The sequence below is a fragment of the Bison bison genome, unplaced genomic scaffold (assembly GCF_000754665.1).
Source record: "Bison bison bison isolate TAMUID 2011002044 unplaced genomic scaffold, Bison_UMD1.0 scf7180017864079, whole genome shotgun sequence".
Taxonomy (NCBI): domain Eukaryota; kingdom Metazoa; phylum Chordata; class Mammalia; order Artiodactyla; family Bovidae; genus Bison; species Bison bison.
This window is the reverse complement of record NW_011494651.1, coordinates 155,745-162,361: the sequence shown is the minus strand read 5'-3', so window position 1 is coordinate 162,361 and position 6,617 is coordinate 155,745. Positions and strand designations below refer to the sequence as shown.

General features: G+C 55.5%; 1 protein-coding gene across 2 annotated transcripts in view; it reads right to left on the bottom strand.

The window, feature by feature from the left end:
- Positions 1 to 6,617, bottom strand: part of PARVB (parvin, beta) — a 113,156-nt gene that overhangs the window by 58,060 nt on the left and 48,479 nt on the right. The gene's annotated exons all lie outside the window — the stretch shown is intronic.

The following is a 6,617-nucleotide window of genomic DNA, read 5'->3' as shown; positions in this document are numbered from 1 at the left end:
TTGCCCAGGGCTGCTGGGGTGGACACAGCTTGGATCGCGGTGACAGGGTCTGAGAAGGCAGGGTCCCTCCCCCGACTCGGACAGTTGTGGACTCCGGGTGTGAAGACCCTCCCTGCAGGCACACAGGCAAGCCCAGAGTCAGAGGCGGTGCTGCTGTCCGTGGCCAAGTTCACGGGACAGAGTCCTGCTGGCCTGACGCCCGGGGATGCCCAGGGTCAGGAGCAGTGGAACACACGGCAGAGTCTAACAAACTGGACCCAGAGACCTGGAGTCTCCTGAAGCTTCGCAGGGACCGCAGGGCTGGCCCCGCAGTGGGTGGGCCGGCCTCCATCCACAGAGCAGAGAAGGTCCCTGCCGCCCCCCCACCCCACCCCTGTGCTAGAGACCCTCCAGGAAAGTAGCTCGAGTCTCACTGGCCAGGACGTCACCCCGACACCGGGGGGCTCACAGCCTCAGCCTTCAACACCACGTTCCTTCCACTGGCCCCAACTGCGTCAGACCCGAGGCTCCAGCCCCCAGTCCCCATGCAGTGGGTGCAGGGGGCCCTGGGATCTGCCCCCTTTCCAGCCCTTGGCTGAGAACCGCTGGGCAACAGTCCCCCACCACGGACCACACAACCAGCCTCTCCCTCGGTGATCTCCAAGGACAAAGGCCCCAGCTTTCTCCTCCGTTTTGTGTATTTATTTTTAATAGTCATTGATCTACAATGTTGCATTAGTTTCCAGGCCTTCACCTCTGTAATGAAAAGGCCTCAGAGGTGGAGACCTATTTCCCCGTTCAAATCGAGGTCACCTTGAGCACCTCCAATTCTGGGACCTGGAGGGGCAGGGGCACAGAGAAGCCAGGCAACAGGCACGATGGCCTCGAGCAGGCAGGCACGTCTGGGAACCTCTCTGCCTGTCTTCTCAAACGTCAGGACCCCCGCAAGGACTGAATGCAGTGATGAACGTGAGACCCTGAGGTCCGAGCCGGGCACGCCCTGGGCTCCCTGGACTCAGCCACAGACCCAGCTCTGGGGCCAAGGCCGCCTCTGCCCTGCATGAGGATGACGGCAGTAGGGCCCAGGATGCCGGCTTCCAACGTCAGGAAGACCCTGATACAAAACTAAAAAGCCAGGGGGTGGGCCGAGGCTCTCCGGCACACACACAGTCTACAGCAGCAATGCTTTACACAAGAATTCACAGCAAAAGGTGGAAACGGCCCACGTGTCCCCCGACAGATGAACAGGCGCACCAGTGTGGTCTAAACACACAACCGAACGTGATCCACCCACAAAAAGGAAAGGCATTCAGGCACACGCGGCCACGGAGCCATGTGGACACTGTACTGAGGAAAATAACCCAGACACGAGACGGCAAGCCCTGCGTGGTTCCACAGACACGAGGTCCTGAGAGCCAGATCCAGAGCGACCGAAAGTAGAATGCTGGGTGTCTGGGGCTGGGCACAGAGGCCAATTATGGGCAGTCAGGGGGTAAGGGGGGCAGAGCTTCACTTTGGGCAGACGGAAGAGGTCTGGAGGTGGATGGGGGTGACGGCTACGCAGCATTGCGAATGTACCCACTGAACTCTGTGCTTTAAAAAGGATTAAAAGGGTAAATTGTACGTTGTGTGTACGTTACCACAATTTAAAAGGAGAAGAAAAAGTGGGCCCCTGCCAACAACAGTCTGGAAGGCCGACGCCCTACAGCTGGAGGCGTCACAGTCTCTCCCCCGCCCCCGCCCCACATCCTAGGAGCAGAAAGCCACCTTTTTATCCCCACATCCCTGGCCGAACTCTGTGCAAGAAGCAGACACGTGGGAAACACCTTCACGAGCAAATGGGTTTGAGACGCACACACGCCCACCCGGCTCCCCAATCCAAAGATCCCCAACCGGTCACTCAGACCCCCGAGAAAACAGACCGAGCTTCAGCAATTACTTTTCCTGCAGAACCAAGTTACAGAGTCTTTGAACCAGCGAAGAGCTTTCCAAGGCAGAAAAGGGAAGCGGGGAAAGGAGGTTTTTCACAAAAGTCCTTGAAAGGGGACGTGGATAGTGGCCGGGGTCCGTTACTCCTGCCTCCTGGGCCGATGTCACCAATGGAGAACAGAGAGGCCAGGGAGGTCCCTCCCGGTCAAGTCCGTCTGCGGTGGTTCTGTTCTCCGAGGAAAAAGAACAGAAGACCTGGGTGTCACACAAGCAGAGGGCTGCATAGGCGGGCTTCAAGTCCCAGGTGAGCCAGGCAGCTGAGTCCTTACAGTGAGCCCGCAGCTCCTCCCAGAAGCCCCAGACCTGCCTCTCAGGTCATCCACTCTCCTGGACACCGGGCCTGGGCCAGAGCGACCAGTGGTGGGTGGGGGTGCGGGGGTGAGGAAATAAAGAGATGCTTCCAGAAGTCCTGCCGCCTGATCTCAGCAATAAGGAGGCGTGGAGGGGGGAGGGCGCGGGAACGGCATTTTCAAAGCAGAGAAACTGGGTCACATGAAAACAGAGAAATTTTCACACCGCCCTTGAACATCAAAGATAACACTAAACAGGGCTCGGGATCTGGCGGCTTTAATGGATGAGAAATGCTCGCACAAACCTGCCCAGAACTCAGGGCCAACAGCACATTCCTCAGGCCTGTGAAGCATAAAGCCCCAAGGAACAGAAGTACGGTCTGTGACCACCGAGCCCCGGGTCAGATCTCACCGTACCCTCTGCGGACGTGTGGCCTCCAACAAGACCCTTCACCTTGCCCAGCCTCAGTTTCCCTGTCTGGAACATGGGGAGGCAGCAGCACCTACCTCATAGGGGCTTCTGAGGAATGAGTTCATCCCAGGGAGAACCAGGGAAGGCTTCCTGGAGGAAGCAGTATCTGAACTTGGCCTTGAAAGATGGCAAGAACCTGGAAAAGGGACTTTGGGCATCCATGCAAAGCCCATGGACGACAGATCAGAGAAGGGATTCTGGAAGCCCTACGTGGCGGCCGAGTCCATGCTGAAACCCAGCAGGGTTCTTCTGGACTCTGCTACTATGCACGGCCTGGGAACCCTGGGGGACACAGCCCCTTCACCGAGGAGCCTTCAGTCCGAGTCTAATGATGGTTTTATGAGGGTCAGTCTGGAGTCTGGAAGGAGGGCGCCCCTTGAACTACGGCTTTTCCCCGAGGCCCCCACTCCACCAGGTCAGTTCAGTTCAGTCGCTCAGTCATGTCCGACTCTGCGACCCCATGGACTGTAGCACGCCAGGCCTCCCTGTCCACCACCAACTCCCAGAATTTACTCAAATTCACGTCCATTGAGTCGGTGATGCTATTACACCATTTCATCCTCTGTCGTCCCCTTCTCCTCCCGCCTTCAATCTTTCCCAGCATCAGGGTCTTTTCAAGAGTCAGTTCTTCGCATCAGGGGGCCAAAGTATTGGAGTTTCAGCTTCAGCATCGGTCCTTCCAATGAATATTCAGGACTGATTTCCTCTAGGATGGACTGGTTGGGTCTCCTTGCAGTCCAAGGGGCTCTCAAGAGTCTGCTCCAACACCACAGTTTAAAGGCATCAATGCCAGGTCAGTGGCTTTCCGCTAATCCCAGGAATATCTTGGCTTTGAAAGCACTGGTCCATTTGCCAGAAAGTCAGACACTTCAAAGACCGGAAATGCCAATGATCTTGCGTCTCAGAGATAGATCCGCCAGCGTGTGGTATGCACGTTGGGTGTGGGCGTTCAAAGGGCCTGGGGTCCAAAGTCCCAGGGCCAGGGACTCACTGTTGTGCTAAGGGTCTGCCCGTATCCACACTAAACCCAGCAAGCAGTGCGTTCCCAACCAAGGTTCACCTTCCTGCAGTGATACTCGGCTCTGTGGGCTACATGGGCGACACAGGGCTGCGGAGGAGCCAGGAGGGCCAGAGGCTGGGAGAGGCTCAGAAGGCAATCCGGGAGAGGCCCTGATCGCTCCGGTGCCCCTGTGGGGACAGCCACACCTCACCCAGCCCCGGGGTGCAGAGCGGGCTACGCAGACCACCGTCGCCAAAACCCAGGAGCTTTCAGAATAAAGCTGGAAATTTAGGGTTTGGGGCAGAATCTCCCAATTTATAAACGCAAGCAAGTAATTCAAACTCTGTGGCCCAGACAGGGGCCTCCAATTTGCAATCCCAGGTCACAGTAAATGTCCAGCCCACACTCCTGCCTGTCGGTGGGAGAGGGCCAGCGTTTCCTGAGCACCTACTGAGTACCAGGCACCTTCCATGCCTTCCACTCATCTAATCTCCCAACGCGTCTGTGAGGGAGTGGCTGGCCCTGGCTTGGTCCTTGCTGGGCCAGTGTCTATGAAGGCATTTGATATACACCAACCATGAGCCCTGCAGGCAGGACTGAATCATTTCTACCTGGTCTTCACTCACTCTGCCCAGCTATGTCCTATCCACCTTCAAGCCTCAGCTTGCTGGCCGCCTCTTCCAGGAAGCCCTCCTGGGTGCTCCTCGCCCATTCCAGGCTCCCTTCTGCCCAGCTCGCATCCCACTGCTGCTGCTGCTGCTGTTGCTTCAGTCGTGTCCTATACCCACCTCTTTCCTGGACCATCTGCCCACACCAGTGATGGCTCGGCTCCTGCACATAGTAGGTGTTTACATTTGAGAAGCTGCACAGTGAGGGGCTTGGAACCTGGGAGCCAGTTTGTTGTTTAACTGCTCCATGCCTCAGTTTCCATCTGTGAAATGGGCCTGATTCACCCCCAGAGACGGAGAAGGTAATGACCACGCAGAACAATGTCTGTCACGCAGCAAGCTCTCGGTAAGCACTAGCTTCCAGCTTCTGCCAAACAGAAGGAGGCCTATGTGTTTCCAAACCCCATCTTCCTTCCATCACCCCACCCAGAAACCAGGCAAGGTTTAAAACACACACCACCTCTCCTGATTGGAATGACAAATGCATGAAAAGGAGAAAAGAGAATCAAAAACTAAAACCTCAAACGTCTCACAAAGGGCCTGCCATTTACACCCCAGGCTGAGCGCAAAGGTTCCATCCTTGATTTTTTTTTTTTTTAATCTTTTTCTTCCTACGGGTTCCACTTATTTATTTATTTATGCCCAGGCTCTTTCCCCTCCAAAAAAGGCTTTTAGGCAGCTTTTTCTTTTTTTTCCTTTCCCCTTTTGACATTATTAAGAAAACACAACTTTGAAAGCAGGCTGCTTTTTAAAGAGCAAGGTTACCCTCAAGGGAAAACACAGATCTGAAGACAAAAAGGTTCCTTGCTCCATGAGGGGCACTGGGGCGGGAATGGGGAGCACAACTCACCCCCTGTAAAGACGGGGTGCAGGACTCTCCCCGGGGGCTGACCTGCTGGGGGTTCAGCGAAGATGCGAAGACCCCATGGTAGGCGAGCCACAGCCCTTGGAGACCGAAGTGCTGACACTCCATTCTGGAAGCCTTTCCAAGTGCGTCCTTTCAACACGGCAGACACGTCTGCCACCGATGAGGGCTTTTACACCATATATACCCACATCCTGGTTTTCCCAGAGAACAAAAGGACGGGGGGAGAGTTTCCAGCGGGCTGTCTGAACCAAGATCAAAGAGAAACCCCAACAAAAGCGGCCGCATGCCCACCCCCGGCTCCCCAGCTAAAAGAAGAACTTGGAAATGGCAGGAAAGCTGTCTCAATTTGGGGCACTTAACCAGCCCGTTTCAAGACGTGCCCACTTGCAGTTATGACAGATCCTACTCGAGGAAACGGAGTGGTCCTCAGAGCTGCCAGGAAAGACAAAGAAGGATAAAGGAGGGGGTGTTCCACGTGACTCCATGGACCCCAGATCTCTGCCCCTGCCACCCCTCCCCTCCCCAGACCCCTGTCCCTCCCACCCCACCCCCCAGACCCCTGCCCTTGCCATCCACCCCCTAGGCTGGGGAGGGAGAGTCAGGGTTAACTCCATGTGTGTTAGAAGGACCCAACAAAATCTCTGTTAAATAAAGCTCTCCGTCCACGGGACACAAAAGCGTCAGGCACGACTGACGTGTGTGACTTCGCACCCACACATGCTTCCCCGGGGAAGGGAGAGCTTTCTACGATTCTCCACCAACTCTCAGCGCTCAGAGGGATTGCTTCTTCACAGAAGTTACACAGTTTATCAGAATAACTAAGTTCATCAGCCATGAAGGTCTTCCTAACAGAGCAGCTCTTCTAAAAATAAATGAAGTTGTATTTCATGTGGGGAGCTCACAGCTCAGTGGAGAGACCATAGGGCCCAAATGAGACCTTAACAAGCACGATGACACCCACAGACTCGACAGCTGGTTGGGGGGGAATCCAGACTCGACAGCCCTGCCTGACAGCCAAAGACCAGGTGATCAAATGACCGGATGGTCATAATTCAAGAGAATGAGCTACTTCCGCCGTATCATCCTCGTAAAGGCCTTGATACAGGAGGCCCAACCCTTCCCGGGAAGTCAAGGCTCCAGCTCCAGGATTCTCCGGATTGCGACAGTTGGATGCCTGCATGCTGTCCAGGGTAAAAGGCGGGGAGTGCTAACAGTCCCAGAGACAGCCGCTGCCCTTCCCGACCCAGACATAGGGAAAGAGACTTTCAGCCATCCACACGGCAAAACGTAAAAGGAAGAGCCTCTTAACCTTTCCAGTGGCGGATCTGGTTTGTTTTTACTGAGGAAGACA